Source organism: Larimichthys crocea, chromosome XV, assembly GCF_000972845.2.
Source record: "Larimichthys crocea isolate SSNF chromosome XV, L_crocea_2.0, whole genome shotgun sequence".
Lineage (NCBI taxonomy): Eukaryota > Metazoa > Chordata > Actinopteri > Sciaenidae > Larimichthys > Larimichthys crocea.
In genome coordinates this window covers 18,502,809-18,518,192 of record NC_040025.1, presented here as the reverse complement: position 1 = coordinate 18,518,192, position 15,384 = coordinate 18,502,809, and positions in this window count along the sequence as shown.

Below are 15,384 nucleotides of genomic sequence, written 5' to 3'. Positions count from 1 at the left end.
TTTATCGCCATCTGTAGCGGGCACCTGGGAAGGTGGGCTTTGTGCGCAGCAGAGTAAGGAGGGAAATCATGGTTTTGGCGTAGACAATGTGAGCATTTAAATAAGAAATGGAATCTGAGCCCAACTGTTTACTTTATTTCTCAAATCCCACACCAGTTCATGAAAGAAACACAAAAAAAGAGTAGAAAACTGAAACATTTTTTTCACATATATAAAAAAAAAGAAGCTTCAAACCAGAGAGAAATGGCACAACTTGGAATCGAGCATGTCACCATATGATATGTGATAATTGTGAACAATCTCTAGTGTACACTCCACATCTCCCTATCTATCTCTGCGCTCACATGTCATTTTCACTTTCCTGTTTCTTGCACAAATTGCAGAGGAAATTGTAAATTTAATTTCATAAAAACAGTCACAAAGAAGGCTTGTCTGGTCCTGAACTACATGTGACATAAAACAGAAGTATGCACTACTGGGGCTTAGACAGGTCGGCCAGGCATCAACAGCAGCATCAGTAAAGTGGCTGCACGGTGGCAGGTGATTTAATGGTTGTCACAGCAGCAATAGAAGTGTACAGAGACAGGATTCCAGTCAAAGCTAATATTTGTGATGAATCACTGTCACGCCAGAGGTAAATGTAACACTAATAGACATGGGGAGATCTACTGTTAGCTGGTTTTGCTAATGAGCATATTCTTTCAGAGAGGTGGTGTCACTTCTGCATGCTGGTTCCATACAGTAAGGAGAGAAATGAGGGGGCTTATATTGGATTGGGTGTAATGAGAGTGTCATAGCCATACTGCTGTGAGAAGCTCAGTGGAGGAGCTCAGACATGCAGTAGAGTGAGGCCTGATACTGAGATTTTGTTGTAGGAAAGGTGGTCTTTATAAATATTCATTATAAGTTATATCTGGTTGAATTGTGTTCAACAAGAAGAGATGAATGTTCGATACTTGAGCAGAGTGGGTGAAGTATGATTTTATGATTTTCAGTCACTGCTACTTCACTTGAGTATTTCTGCTGCATTTCAGTGATTATTTACTCCACATTTATCTTTATGTACTTACATTTATGCACTTTGCAGATTGAGATTTTACATTTACCATGAAATAAGTACATGAAATACTAATGAAGGTAACCTTCAGAAACTAAACTATCAAAACAACCGTGTTCAGATTTATTTCTCTAATTCCCCAAATTAGAGGTGCAATCTGTCATTAGATATTGTTTTAAATTATATCTAATTCAGGATTTACCTTACTGATTGGCTAGAGTAATATGTGCCACACTTTATTATAATTATTATAATATATTTTATTAAGAACCTGATAATCTTCATCACAGTAAGTATGTTTACTTTTGACTTTCTTTGTTTTTAATCCTGTGTGTTTAAAATTTGGGATATTGCTTAAATAATCTGAATTAAGGCTGGGATAAATAGTCAATTAATCGATTTATTTATCCATTTACAGTATAGCTATAACAATATATTAATCATTCATACAGTAGTTTCTCAAATGTTTCTGTTAAATACTGAAAACAAATATCTTTGGAGTTTTTGGAGCAATTTGAAGACATCACCTGAGCCATTAATCAGTAATGGCAATAATCATTAGCTGCATTTCCTAATAATTGTTTCACTACTACTCTGACGACAATTAGGAGACATCTCTGCAATGCCACTTTGTCAGCTTCCAGACAGTTGGATGGCACTGGAATGTGCCTGTCCGTGAAGAGGGGGGTTTGTTTTCGCTGTATGGCAAGCGTCTAGTTTCCTTTTTCAGATCAGCCAACTTTAAGTCAGGTTCTGTGATACTCGCAGTGTGTGGAGAGTTGCCGCATGTTGGAAGGTCACAGGGAAGTTAGAACGACCGAGTGGCTGTGAGAGACTTTCTCAGGTAGGTGAGATGACTCTTAAACTGACTTTAGTTTTTCCTCCATGGACTCAAATCTGATGTACGTCAACAAAGATAACAGTGTAGGTAACAATACTACGGAGAGACTACGTTCATTATCACCACACTGTTTAGTGTTTGTTAGTTTGCAGGATGTCTCAAATATCTCCATAATAGCAAAATGTGTCAACAGATTTAAGTGCAATATTGTGCAAAGTCAGGCCCTGAGCCAATGATCTGTTGAGTAGTTTTTGGTGCAGACCCAGGGATTTGTTTAGACCTTTTTTACTTTATTTATTGGTTTTATTTACATATATATTACTTACTTACTTACTTACATTTCATTTGTATTATTGCCTATAAACATGTTTAAAATGTCAAAATGTGAAACATGCTGTTAGAATACAATCTGTGAAATTTATTTACACGAGTAGTGAGGTACATTAAGTTTTTTCCAAACCTTTTTGAGGCTTTGTTTTTTCAACAATTGTATGTATGAATGAGCATGAATGCTCCGTAATCGGAGCACATAGGATTCAGCCTCAGATAGAAAATTTTATTTCTTATGAAACATCAAATTTAGAGGATTGTGCAGCCATGATTGAAGTACAACTGCTTTCTACAGTACTTGTGCTACAAAAATAAAACAACATGTCATAAATTTAAAAGTTATTTCTCAATCTAGATTTCCAGCTTTTCCAACAGCTTCAGTTGAACCGAGTCAGACAGCGATCATATTTCATTTTCATGTACTGATGCCAATGTAGATTTACAAATGTGCCTATATAAACCAGGAACCACAAAAAAACACAAGTCACTGATCTCACAGTTACTTAGCCCCGTTGGCCGTCCACCCAGTCTTTGAACTCTATCTTGTGAACTGAGAGCGCCTTCCTCCACTGGAACGAGACGTGGCAAGACCACATGATATTGCTCAATCCACTCAGTATTCAAAATTACCCTGTGGTCTGTTGCATTTGCTGAAGCCAAAAAAAAAAAAAATCCTAAAGCCTATCAAAGTCTGATGGCCTAATTTGTCTTGTTGGGGGTCTCACTCAATCCCCTGCATCCAACTAACACACCGTGCTCTTTTGCTTAGTACTCCCTCCCAACACATTCAGCCCGAGCCCTCAATTGCTTGTTTAACTTGACACATAATTACTGTGGAAATATTTGTGTATTTTGTACGAGTGCCACAGTCTGCATTGCAACCGACTGCCAAGTCCTCACAGCTCCCACTGCAGCTATCGCAGCCAGAATCCCTGATTAAAACAAGATGCTTTCATTTGGGCCAGCTTTGGAAGAAATCACTCCCAGAGATGGGCCTCTCCCTGCCAAGCCCTACTGCAGCAGGGTTTGCCATGTGTGGCAAAGCTGACATGCTTATTGTACCAAAAGAAGCTTTTTTTTTTTCTTCTTTTTTTTTAAAAACCAAAATGTGCTACTGAATCAAGACTGCTCCATCAAAGTGGCGCTCTGAAAGACCACAGTGTAACTCAGTCAGTGCCACTGGGGTCAACATGAAACATCGCTCTTAAAACTGAGCAAGTTGTTATTAAAACCCCATGCAGTCTGAGGTCATCTCTGTAATTTTTCACACAGAACCCTTTCATTTAATACTTATTTAATAACTTTTTTATATGGAGATGAAGGTAAAATGTGCATGAAATAAGCACTTTTAAGGAACAAAAAAAGAACTGGATCATCAAAAGTAAACCAAAAGCCCTTAATGTTGCTGATGCTCCTTAGCCTGCCTACGTTAATGATTAAGAGTTTTAATAATATCATTTAAAGGTTTTTCTGAGAAGTCGTCCCTAATCCTGCAAATTAAGGCAAGGTTTAGACATTCAGTTCAGAGATTTAGGGGGCTGTTATTATGGAGATATTAAGGGGCTGTGAATATACGTTATTGATGATAAAGCAGTACTGAATAAAGGTATCTTTGTCCTTATGTGGGTTTTGTATTTGTCTGTGTCTGTTCTTTCACTCTTTGGCAAACAAAAATATTAAAAATAGAAATGAAAACCTGATTTTCTCAATAAAAAGAGGTATTATATAATTGTCCAATAAAGCTATGAATATCCACTTGTGATCAGTTTTGTCCGCTTATTTAATCATTTTATGTGCAATTATTAACATGTAAATACGCTGTTCATAACAGAAGTGACTACATAAGGTTAAGGAAAAAAATGTGCAGGGAAAATGTCCTGTGACAGGTTGTGAAGTCACTCAGTGACTGGACGTCTGAGGCTCTGGTGCCAGGTTGACCCGTCAGCTTTGACTCACCAGCAGCACAAAATCAACAAACTCTGAAGAGTCACTTGAGTTTCAGCCTGACACCTGTCATACAACTCGAGATCCTAATTTGTTTTGAAATTGTTCATTTAAAGTTCCAAGTTAATTTCTGGACCAAACATTCATATTCAAGTCAGAATCGTTCCCACTGTAAGCTGTGAACACATCCGAAGCAGAAAAATAAGTAAAACACACCACTTCAATCAATGTTGGGGGCCACTTTCATGTAAATTGGGACCTCATTCACAATATCCAAAGCAAATTATCTTCATTAGATTTCCAAAACCATGCCACTGATTTGTCAAGCTGTGAATGATAATGAAGTTGTCTGGTTAATGAAGGGCTGAAGATGCAGGCTTTCACAATCATGATCATCTTCTATATAGCCCTTATGAATATTTAAGGATCTTAATTCTGTATATAATTGTGCACCAAAGCTTGGCATCTCTATAGACTTCACAAATAAAGTATATAATGGAGGAGACAGATCTAGCAATATTTCATTAATCATTGACATTAATTAACTGGTGATAATATAGGATGTTACACTTGCGGGATCCATGGGGAACTGTGAAGAAGGAAATGTGCGGCGGAAGGTACGTTCTGTGAAATTGTATGCGTGCGATTATTCACAGAAACTCACTTACACTTTTAGAGTTTGTTCATGTTGCTGAGTGTTTGTATCCAGGGGCAAAAGGTAGATTTAAAGAGTATTTGTTCAAACAACAGGAGAAAAACACGAGTTTTAACCTTGCGTGACATGTCGCGTTTTGCATACAGAAAACTCTGAATTTATGTTCAGGATACAGCTTTGAAATACCGTAATAAGGTTGATGTCATTTAAGGGAAATAATTTATCTTTTGTGTGTATGACAGCTCAGAGCAGAAATGCACATGTGACTCAGAGCACAAGGTTGGAAAACAGGAAGTAAATAAGCATGGTCATATTGTAAGCCTACCTGCTGCATGTTCCCAGAACAGCTTTGGGAGTAAACCGGAGTGGATTTGAGTGTCATGGTGGAAATCCTCAGTCAAATAAAACAAAGTGGGGCTGCATCGATGCTCTGTCTTGTTTTATATGATGGCTTGAAATAAATGAACTTTAAATGGAACCTTGGCAGGGACGCGGGCTATTGATCGATTGAAGCAGGAGCTGAAGTTTAAGGGCACAGCTTTCCCGGGGCTGGGGCTGTAACTGGAGTAATGAAATTGATTAGGCCAAGGGAGGGTGACAAGCCAGTAGAGTCAAGCCCTTGATGTAAGGAAACAAGAGTGCCATCTAATTGGGGTGTAATATGGGTCTTTAGAGGACATTAAGCACACAAGTGGCGGAAGGCAAGCCACTCTACTGGATGGAGCCAAGATGATGTTGCACCGGTGTTATTATTTTGTAATTATTCACCCAGCTGATTGGATTATTGGAGTCAAAACTGAGAGTCCAGCCAAGGGTCAGCTTAGACCCAAACTGTAGTAGCAGCATTTGAAGCAACTTCCACTCTCTCTCTCTGCCTCTTGATTTTTCTGTTTTTCTTGAGTAGTGATGAGCATTAAAGAGCCATTCTCCTCTAAAGAGTGTTTTTCTTACCGTTATTTCCCTTAATGATGTTTGGCTTTTCGCTCTGCTGATTGATGAAGAGTTTGTTTGTGACTAGGAGGCTGTTTTCACACGATTTTGCAATACCACAAGTGATCCAACATGGTCCAAATTATAGACCAGTATTAATCATTAGTACATTTTTTTTAACTTTATCCCTTTCTTATAAAATTCTTTTGTGTTGTTTGATGATGCGTCTCATTGTTTCTCTTCATTTATTGTCTTGTGTTGTTTGTGTAAATACTGTGTGCTGTAGCCAAAGATAATTTTGCACATTTTGTCCAGTAAAGTTCATAACTAATTATACAAATCACACAACACATTAAATTACACGATGGCGAAAGTTAAACGTATGGCTTCTTTGAAGTTGCAGACAGCTGCAGCGCATAAACTTTTGAAACAAAACATATTTGTAGATTTATGAGTTATTAATTTTTCATTGACGCATAAGGAATAAATGAGCTTTAATGTGTTTGTTGAATTTTTTTTTTGGAACAAATATTTTTTGAAAGGAAAGGATTTTCACATCTTTAAATCAGTGCCAAAATGTTGTTGAAAAGTGTTCAAAGCTACACATAACCATTGTTTCAAAAGCATTCAAATCATAAAATTTCAATGTGAAGCAGAACCTCGACACACAATAAGTCACTTTCAGCCCGGTTTTAAGGGGAAGTATGGACATCTTTTGACCTGCAGCTCAACAAATCGGTGTTTACTAGACTGTCACCACAGAGTAACTCTGGCTGGGATCACAGGGAGTGCAGTGTCCTCCTGCCAACAGAGGCCCTGTCCAGTACAGAGGCATTTATCTCCTGGCCTGAACTGTCTCACTCAACAGGATGGCCAGAAGTTACGGTGCATTACAAGCACTTAGCGCAGTGATATCAAGGTTCACCTCCGATTTCCAATCTCAGGCCAGAATAGTGGGCTGGGAGGCCGTCATTAAAAAGCTATTACATGCCCATATTTCATATACCAGTCTCTCCTATGTTTCAAGGTGTTAAAAGCTCAATGTATATTTCCTCTATATTTAAGCGGCAGGACAACGGAGCAGCACATAGCATCTCACTAGCAGCCATTGACCTTGGCCTAGCCAGCCTTCATTAGCTTTTAGACACTTATCAGTCATAACTGGGTTTGTCCTCTCCGCAACGTTTCCTCCTTCACTTCACTTAGGCTGGAAAATAATGGCTGAAATCCATTTATCTGCCATTTCCAACAAGTGCGTGACATTAACAAATTATCTACTTTTCACTAAGTATGGCCAAGGTACCCTCTAAAGGATTCCTCCACTCTGCTGGCCAAGGTCAGACCTTTTTAGAAACTGACTTTTTTTTTCTTCTACCTGAGCTATTTTCTTTCCTTCCCATCTTTAAATATTCATTCTGCTTTTGCATGCTGGGCTGAGATTTTATGGGCACTATCAGCCATATTTCTCCAAACACACATCTTTATTTGTTTTTGATTATTTATGCTCCACTCTGACTTTATAACTCACATCCCTAGGAAAACATTGATCCAAGAGGCAAATGAATCTAATTAGGACCTCTTCCTCTGTGCTGAATATTGACTTGTTTTGAAAGGTGCCTCTCCATTTCAAGCGAATGTCTCTGGAATGTTCAGTCCCAATCTCTTTAAGGAAAACTTCTAAATGCTGATGAGATATTTTAGTCCATAAATGCAATCCTGTACAGATCTATAGTGGCGCCTAGTCGTTCATAATGTATTACATTAATTGCAGGATGTCATCAGCGCACTAATTTCCATCTCTCAGGAACTCAAATGCACCAGTTGTGTTTGCAGTCGTCGAAAGCATTTCATTCTTTTTTTTTAATCGTGTGTCGTAATCTTAAAGTTTCTTCAAATGAAAACCCTTTGTGAGATGAGAGACATGTAATCTCTGCAGTGCACTCTTGTACACGCAGGGCTCCTGGGCTCAACCTGTCAATCTGGTCAACAAGGACAGTGTAGGCTGTGATGATGTACCATTAGTCAAGAATGATCTCAGCTAAGAAGAATCTTTGTTCTTGACACAGAAAACTTGTGTTCCATCTCGATCAGTGAGGAAATGGGGCCTGGCGAAGCGTGCGTCGCCTCGCATTTGTCTTGAGTTGCTATCCCAAGGCACCGGCGCTTGTTCACAGCATTACGCTGCTGGCTTTTGATGTAAAGCCTCTGCATTTCGCCATTTCACACAAACCCAATTCTAAAATATTCTGTTGCATTCCATGTACTTGATTCCTATTTAAAATGGTCATGATTATTTTATTTTGTAACATTAATGGAAGTACATTTGGGGGTGGAAGGGGAAGGAGGGAGGGAGGGAGGGAGGGAGGGTGGTGGTGGTGAGGCATTTGCAATTCATATTTCCCTGCATGATTACATTAAGAGTATGTTCTGTCATATTTGATTAATGTATTGTGTTTTCTTTAAAACAGGATTAAAATATGAAAACCGACAGAAATGAAGCTATTACAGTGAATGATCAATTTTTAATAATCTACTCAAGGAGGGGAAAAAAAATGAAGTGCTGCTCAGAAATGCACAGATCAGGATTCTGCAACATTTAGTAATCAGTGTTAGGCTGTGAAAAACAAGCTTTGTTTTAAGGCACAGACACAATTAACATGAAAGGCTGCCAGGCCAAGCTTTTATGGCTTTTATGTTATGAAGCTTGAATTAGAGATATTACTTACCACAGTTGCCAGGTAAAGATGTAGTAGCACACTACATCAACACATGTATGTTAAACTGCTTAGATACTTTATTAGCGTGTTTTTGTTTGGAAAAACTATGAAAAAAAGCCTATTTTTCTACAACCAGTGCCAAACTTTTAGTGTAATTACTGTAGATATCTTCTAAATCTTCCTACAATTTACACAAGCAAAGGTCAAATTTAATGCACAGGCTTTAATTTAAATGGGTGAGCCCAAACAAAAACATAAATAACACAAATGTAGGCCTAAATACTGTAGACCGACTGAAAAATGCTTTAACTGTCAGTTTCTTACAGGCAAGTAGTACATTATCAGTTGTACTTTTAGATGTGCTCTTTGTTGTGTATTCTGAAATATATTTTCAGGAAGCGTTCTCTATTAATCTTTCATAAAGAGACATTTTTCATACACGTGCAAAAAAGACTACATTTAACCTTGTAGAAACACTGCAGAAAAGGGAGCTCGAGCTCTTTAGTCAACGTCAGTAGCCATTTTTGAAACAAAGTGTGTGTACTGGAAAAAACGTGGGCCTCCAATTCCACTGTCAGCCATTTAGTTTGACCATGGGTGACTGTGAATTAAAAAGAGGGGCCTTTATGTGCGACCCTGCAGCACAAAAGGCTACATCCATAACTTATAGAGACAGGGAGGCCATTAGCCGCCACTGCCGGGCCACCTTTACATAATATGGTGTGTGTGGACTAATCACCGAGCTGAGGAGTCAAACTGCTTTAAGTCTACAGTGTATATACACTCTATCCACATGCAAAGAAGACAAGGTGGGATCCAGATAACAAACCAACTCACATGTCACAGAGGCTTTCTGCGTCGATATCACTCTGTAAACCCATTTCAGGAAAATCCTTCCACTCGGCTCACGATTAAAGTCTGCTAATGCTCTGTTAAGTTTTATCATATGAGATCAATTGACCGTTTGTGTGTGTTTGTGTGTGAATGGAAGCCTGTTTCTCCAAAACAAATCACATCCACATGGCCTTCCAAATCTGGGGACAAATCAAAATGTCTCTGAAAAGCCAATTATTAATGCTGAAGCAGTGCTTTTTCTGAGGCCGAGTAAAGACAACAAAGTGTGATTGAGGAACCAGAACCACATGGGCCGAGGCAATGATGCTTACAGAGGAAGTTCCAACAACAAACTATTAGCAGCTGTCAATATGGCAGAGTGCGAAGCCCATATGAGCTACATTTAGTCCCGGTCTAACTGGTTTTTATAAATGTCTTTCATGGGGAGGGGGGGGTCCTTTTTTTTTCCCCTTACGTTTTTAAATTCTGTGCTGCTGAAAATGCGTTTTATCTTTTTTTTTTTTTCATTTCTTCTTACTTATTTTTAATGGAACCTTTTTACGTTTTATCACATTACACCAATAAAATAAGAAGCAAGCAATATGAGCAAAAGTGTTTTGATATGACTATCCGGCCTCTAATCTTTCAAATAAAGTGAAACACAAGTGTCTTTGATTGTGCTTATCTAAAACAGTTAGAGTCACTATAAAGTTGCTACTTGTGCAGAAATCAGGTAAATGATACCATGTACACCGGCTAAAAAGGATTTGCAAACCATTTGGCCTGACTGCTCTTCATATTACCTTAATGTCTCCCAAAAGGCCAAAGCCAAGAATGAATTATTGATAGCCATCATATGGATCGCACGCTGTGGCTCCACATGCCTATTAGAGGGTTTTGTTCATTCATTTACGCTAGCTTGGACGGCTGCCTTGAACGACACATCACTCTTCTTCTTTTACTTTTATCCATTAGCTGTTAACAATAACTGACTTTATGCAGGTTGCTGAGTTTCCAGCAAACAGTGAAAACAAAGTAACATTGTGGGGATCATTTGCATGCTTTGTGGTGTGCTGAGGTTGTACTTCACTGCCTGTAATTTGACCTTTGACGTCTCTGGTTAGCCTGCAGTCCATTTAGGCTTTCCTCCATTTCTGCATGGAAATTGGAAAAGGGGAGACAACACTTTCTGGTGAAACGATAGTTGTAATGATAATTGCTAAGTTTAAAAAACAGAAATCTAATTGTGCAGATCCCCCTGGAGACTAATATTGGACTATCTTATAAAAGGCACACAGTATCCCAGCAATGATTTATTGCTGAATTCCAGTCATTTTCAATACATTATAGTTTCCAAATTGTGTTTAAATTGAGTGTAGAGGAGAAAAGGCCATTAGGAGATGCAGAAATGAAGATTATATTTAAATATTCATGCACTCGGTACCTTATTATTGAATCTGTACACTAACAAAATCAATATTAAGTGCAGTTTGACATAAATTTATTTATGAATTTCGACTTTCTAAGTACTTGCGTTTTTTCACTCAAAAAAAAGGATGAGTATAATGCTGTAATGATATCAAAACAGTGTGTCAGGGTGCATTAGTCTGGGAGTTTATGAACCCGCACATAAAAACTCAGGAGCGTCCCTGTAGAAGTGCTTACTAGGCAGAAATGTCGCTTTTTACAAACATCAGTCATTTTACAGCCCTGTATCACAGGGCGCTCCTCGGCTGTGGGTGATAGTTAGAGAAAGATGCAGTCATCGTGTTTGTCCTAAATGAGATCTTTGCAGTAAGCCTACTTGTATTAAGGCCTGGGAGTGGGACTGTGTAACATTTAATTAAAATGGATGTCTCTCGTTGTTGCCTAACCTGTCCCCCTAACTCCTTCTTGTTTCCAGGCCATGTCTTTGTTTAGACAACAGCCCAATGTGACACTTATGACATGAGGACACTGTGGTTCAGAGGATTTTCTTGTTGCATGAGTCTTAATACAGCTGCACACAATAACATGTGATTGGCTGTCCCTTGGTGAAAGCCTCAAGGAGAATTATAAATATACTACCAGTAATAAAATATCAATGTCTTTTCTTTTTATATTGCATTGCGTTACTGAGAGCACAGAAACTGCAAAGTTTCTCATTCCTATCGCACATGCTTTGTGCACACGTGAGGAAAACACTGTTAAAATATAATGAATTTCCATACGTTTTCAAAACAGTTTCTCATCCTTTTGTTTTTTATAGAAATGTGAGCAAAGTTAAAAGGCTCTTTATTGGAGGAGCCACATCTCTGGACACAAGATGATGCCATAAAAGCAGGAAGGCATGGAAAAGCAAAACATCAATCTGAACTAAGAGGGGGAAGCAATAAATCAGAGAATCATAGCCTTCTGCCCCGCCTTTAAAATCATTTAAACAGATTCAAAAAGCCTGATTCTGCTCGAGTCTGTCTGTAAGCACCCTTATAAAGCCTTTATGTGCCTGAGACACAGAGGATAAAACCATGAAACCTTATTGAGAGACAGAAAAATGATGCCCTGTTCCTGGGAAGTGGATGCTTTAAACGCTAGTATCGGTATCGGGATCACAGAGCGGAGATGAGTAAGTAAGGATCAAGGAAGTCGTCCATCCAAAGCATTCCTCTAATATGTTTTACAAACCTTTTCAGGTCTCTGTTTCAACGCTGAGGTCCGCTGACGTCCAGAGTTAAAGGATTTATATGAGTTTATCAGATCCTGAGTACTTCTACAATATTACAATTTACTCATTTCCCTATTTAGAAACATATCAGCTGTTCTGCTTAAACTCAGTGCCAGTGGATGAAGTGGATAAAGATGTAACAGTGCGTGTATCAGTGCACAGATCTGCTCTCAAACCACATCATGTATCCATGTGATATAATGTTAGACATTGGTTTTATCAACCTTTACTGAGAGAAAAAAGAAAGACATTTTATTACCTTTGAATTTAAGAGAAAATCCCTAATCTGCACATATGATCTCATTCATATTCATAGCAGAAATAAGCCTATAGAAGTACAGGAAATGACAAAAGCATCAGAACTATGACCTGCTACAACAGGGCAGCCCATAAAAAAAGTTCACGTCCTTTTCTTTTTAACTTATCTTCACTACAGAGATAACACAAAGTGCTGGCAAACATGTGTAGAGGAAAAGGAAACTCCAACACACTCAGCAGATCTCTGTGTCGACAGGAACTGGAGGAAAAACGCTTTGGACTGCAAGTGATCTGAGTGAGCATGAGACAGACAGACGAGAAAATGAAGAAAATATGTATGTGTTATTGTGAAGAAATAAATTTGAGTTCAAAAATAAGAGATTAACCTGTTTTACTGAGCTGAATGGAGCTGCTCTTCTGGACAGTGGAGGAAAGTAACATTTACATTTACATGTGCTTAAGTTTTCAGGGACTTTTTCCCTTTCACTACTTTTTCTGCAATACTATATTGCACTACTCCACTACTGCAGTAATTCCCAAATAATTTGTATTATTTGGTCTTAAAATACATAAATGAATAATAAATTAAAACACTGGCCACTGAAGTGAGATCATTTTGATTAAATTCAACAAAGAACCTTCAAGATTAAAGTCACATTTTTCTTGATTTTAAAGTATGAATCCCTTATTTTTAGTCATTTTCAAAAGGTTCCGTAAAAGTTTTGTTATTTTTACTGGATTATTTTCACATTCTGATGTTGATACTTTTACCTGGTCTCAGTTCTTCAACTTCCACTGGAATCATCAATGTAGTTTTCACTACATTTAACATTTTAGCTTTTTTTTTCTTTTCCTTGTTAACAAAGACAACACAGCGTCCTTCCAACACTAATACACTATCTTATAATACTATAACATACAAAGACAACAGTAATATAACACATTCTTACCAGCAGAAAAAAATTGCATACATTGGATGTGGAGTTCAGTTGTGGATGGTGTCCAAGAATTGGTGATGAAAAAAAAAAAACATAAAAAATAATTACCCCGCTACTCCTGTGTGTGTAAATATAAAGGATGCAGTTTTGTAACCGTTTGTAGCTCAGGTTTGTGTGGCTGGCAAACAGCCAGAGACTGCATCTTTTGTTTGTTTGTTTGTTCTTGTTATTGTTGTTGTTGTTGTTTTGGCATTTACTGCGGTGACAGAAAGGTGATGATTTATATCACTAGGAATTAGAGACATATATTACGAATCCATTTTAGATTGTACCTTCAAATGCAAATGATCCATTGGAATATACTGAATCAGCTGATGGTTAAGGCTTTGTTATTTTCAGTAGGAAACCGAAAAGAAATATAATTGTATGGAAATGCTATTCAGAAAGAAAAACAGTATTAAAGAGTGTGAATAAGAGCCCAGTGTGTTAAATGTGATGCTTTGACAAAAATGGATTTTTTCCAGACAAATAAAATCTGATAATAAGGTAATAACTGTGTAGCTTAACCAAAATGTGCAAATTGTTAATGAGGGGTGAATATCTGAGAGCAGCTGTAGCAGCTTATTATCAGTCAGGCTTTATGAGGAGAAGCTGTTTAGAGAGGAATCATGCAGTTCGCAGCCAAATTCATTCACATTTTTTTGCCTGAATATCAATTTTCGACATTCAGTGATTTAGATTTGTTGAGGCATTTTGAGTGGAGAGGTTTTTATTGTGTTGGCGGTGAAGACGGCAAAGTTTTTCAGTGGTCCCGATGTGTCCTCTGTCTGTTTCAACCCCTCAGTCCTCTTTCATCCCTGTTCACCCAAGAAATGGAATCATAAAAACCATTCATGCTAAATGAAAAAGGGCATCATAAAGCTGCATTACACTGGAGTACACTCCTCTGCACCTTCCATCCTTATCAATATCACCCTTCGTCTCCTCATGCATCTCTCTTCCCCCCCATCCAGGGCCTCTTGAAACAAAGCATAAAAGCCTTAGAAAGAGGCACAATCTGTCATTCCTGTAATATAAGATAAAAGTCTTTAAAAGCTAAAGGTCCACGTTGCTTTTTTTTTCTCTCTCTCTCTTTCATGCCGGCAGTCTTTAAGACTGCTCCTCAGGATTAGCAGCATGAAGAACTATATATTATTTGCAGAAGAGCTTAGTGAGCAGAGTCTAAGCCTATACATATAAGTCAATTTATATTAGAATTTCCATACGTGCATTTTCTTGTTACCGTCAATATGCAAAAATGGTACTTACCAACAAATAATGCATAATGTACTAGAGGCAGGGCATCAATAACTGCATTTGAGCTTTAAAAGAAAATGCAAAAAGGCAGAGCATAAAGATGGGCCGTGTAAGATATACAACACATTAAACACGAAAACGTCAAAAATATAAAGATGGCTCTTTGCTCAGGAGACAGCAAGTCATTTATCTATAAAGAGGAAGAGGAAATAAAAAGCTTCCATCCCCGAGCTCCTTTGTATTTCATTTACTAACAAAGTCAGGTTATCTGCTTACACACAACTCTCTTCCTCCTGCCAGACCTCCACCCTCCATCAGAGAGAAAGCGACCAGAAGAAAGAGGCGACAAACAGACACAAGATGTTTACATCTGTCATCATTTAGGTTTACCTTCAGATTTAAATGTAAAAAATATTGTTTTTTAGCTGATTTAAAAGTCTATTTAAGGAAAAACATGTGATTTGTACAGCTAAAAATTAGTTTTTTTTGTATTTACAATCTATGAAGAAAAAAAACAGCAGTTACTTAAAGACCTGCAGTTTGGAAAGCACTCTTAAATACAAAACCTGTCAGTGTACACCTCCTTCGGGCACTTTGGTACACCACATAACACATGTTCCTCTCTGCTGGCTGGCTCAGAGTGAAGAGGATGCTGTGTAGCTTTGTGGTGAGGTGTACTGTTGCTTCTGTTGCATTTTCTCCCACTGGTTTGACATTCAAGATCGCTCAATTATGTATGAACGGCAAGCAATATCCTTTACCATCAGGCCCCAATGTAACATATTTCATTTTCAAGGGCTGCAGAGCACAATCAGACCCTCTGTGTAATTACGACTTATTAAAAATGATTCCAAATTATCAGAGGATCTGTGGGCTGGTG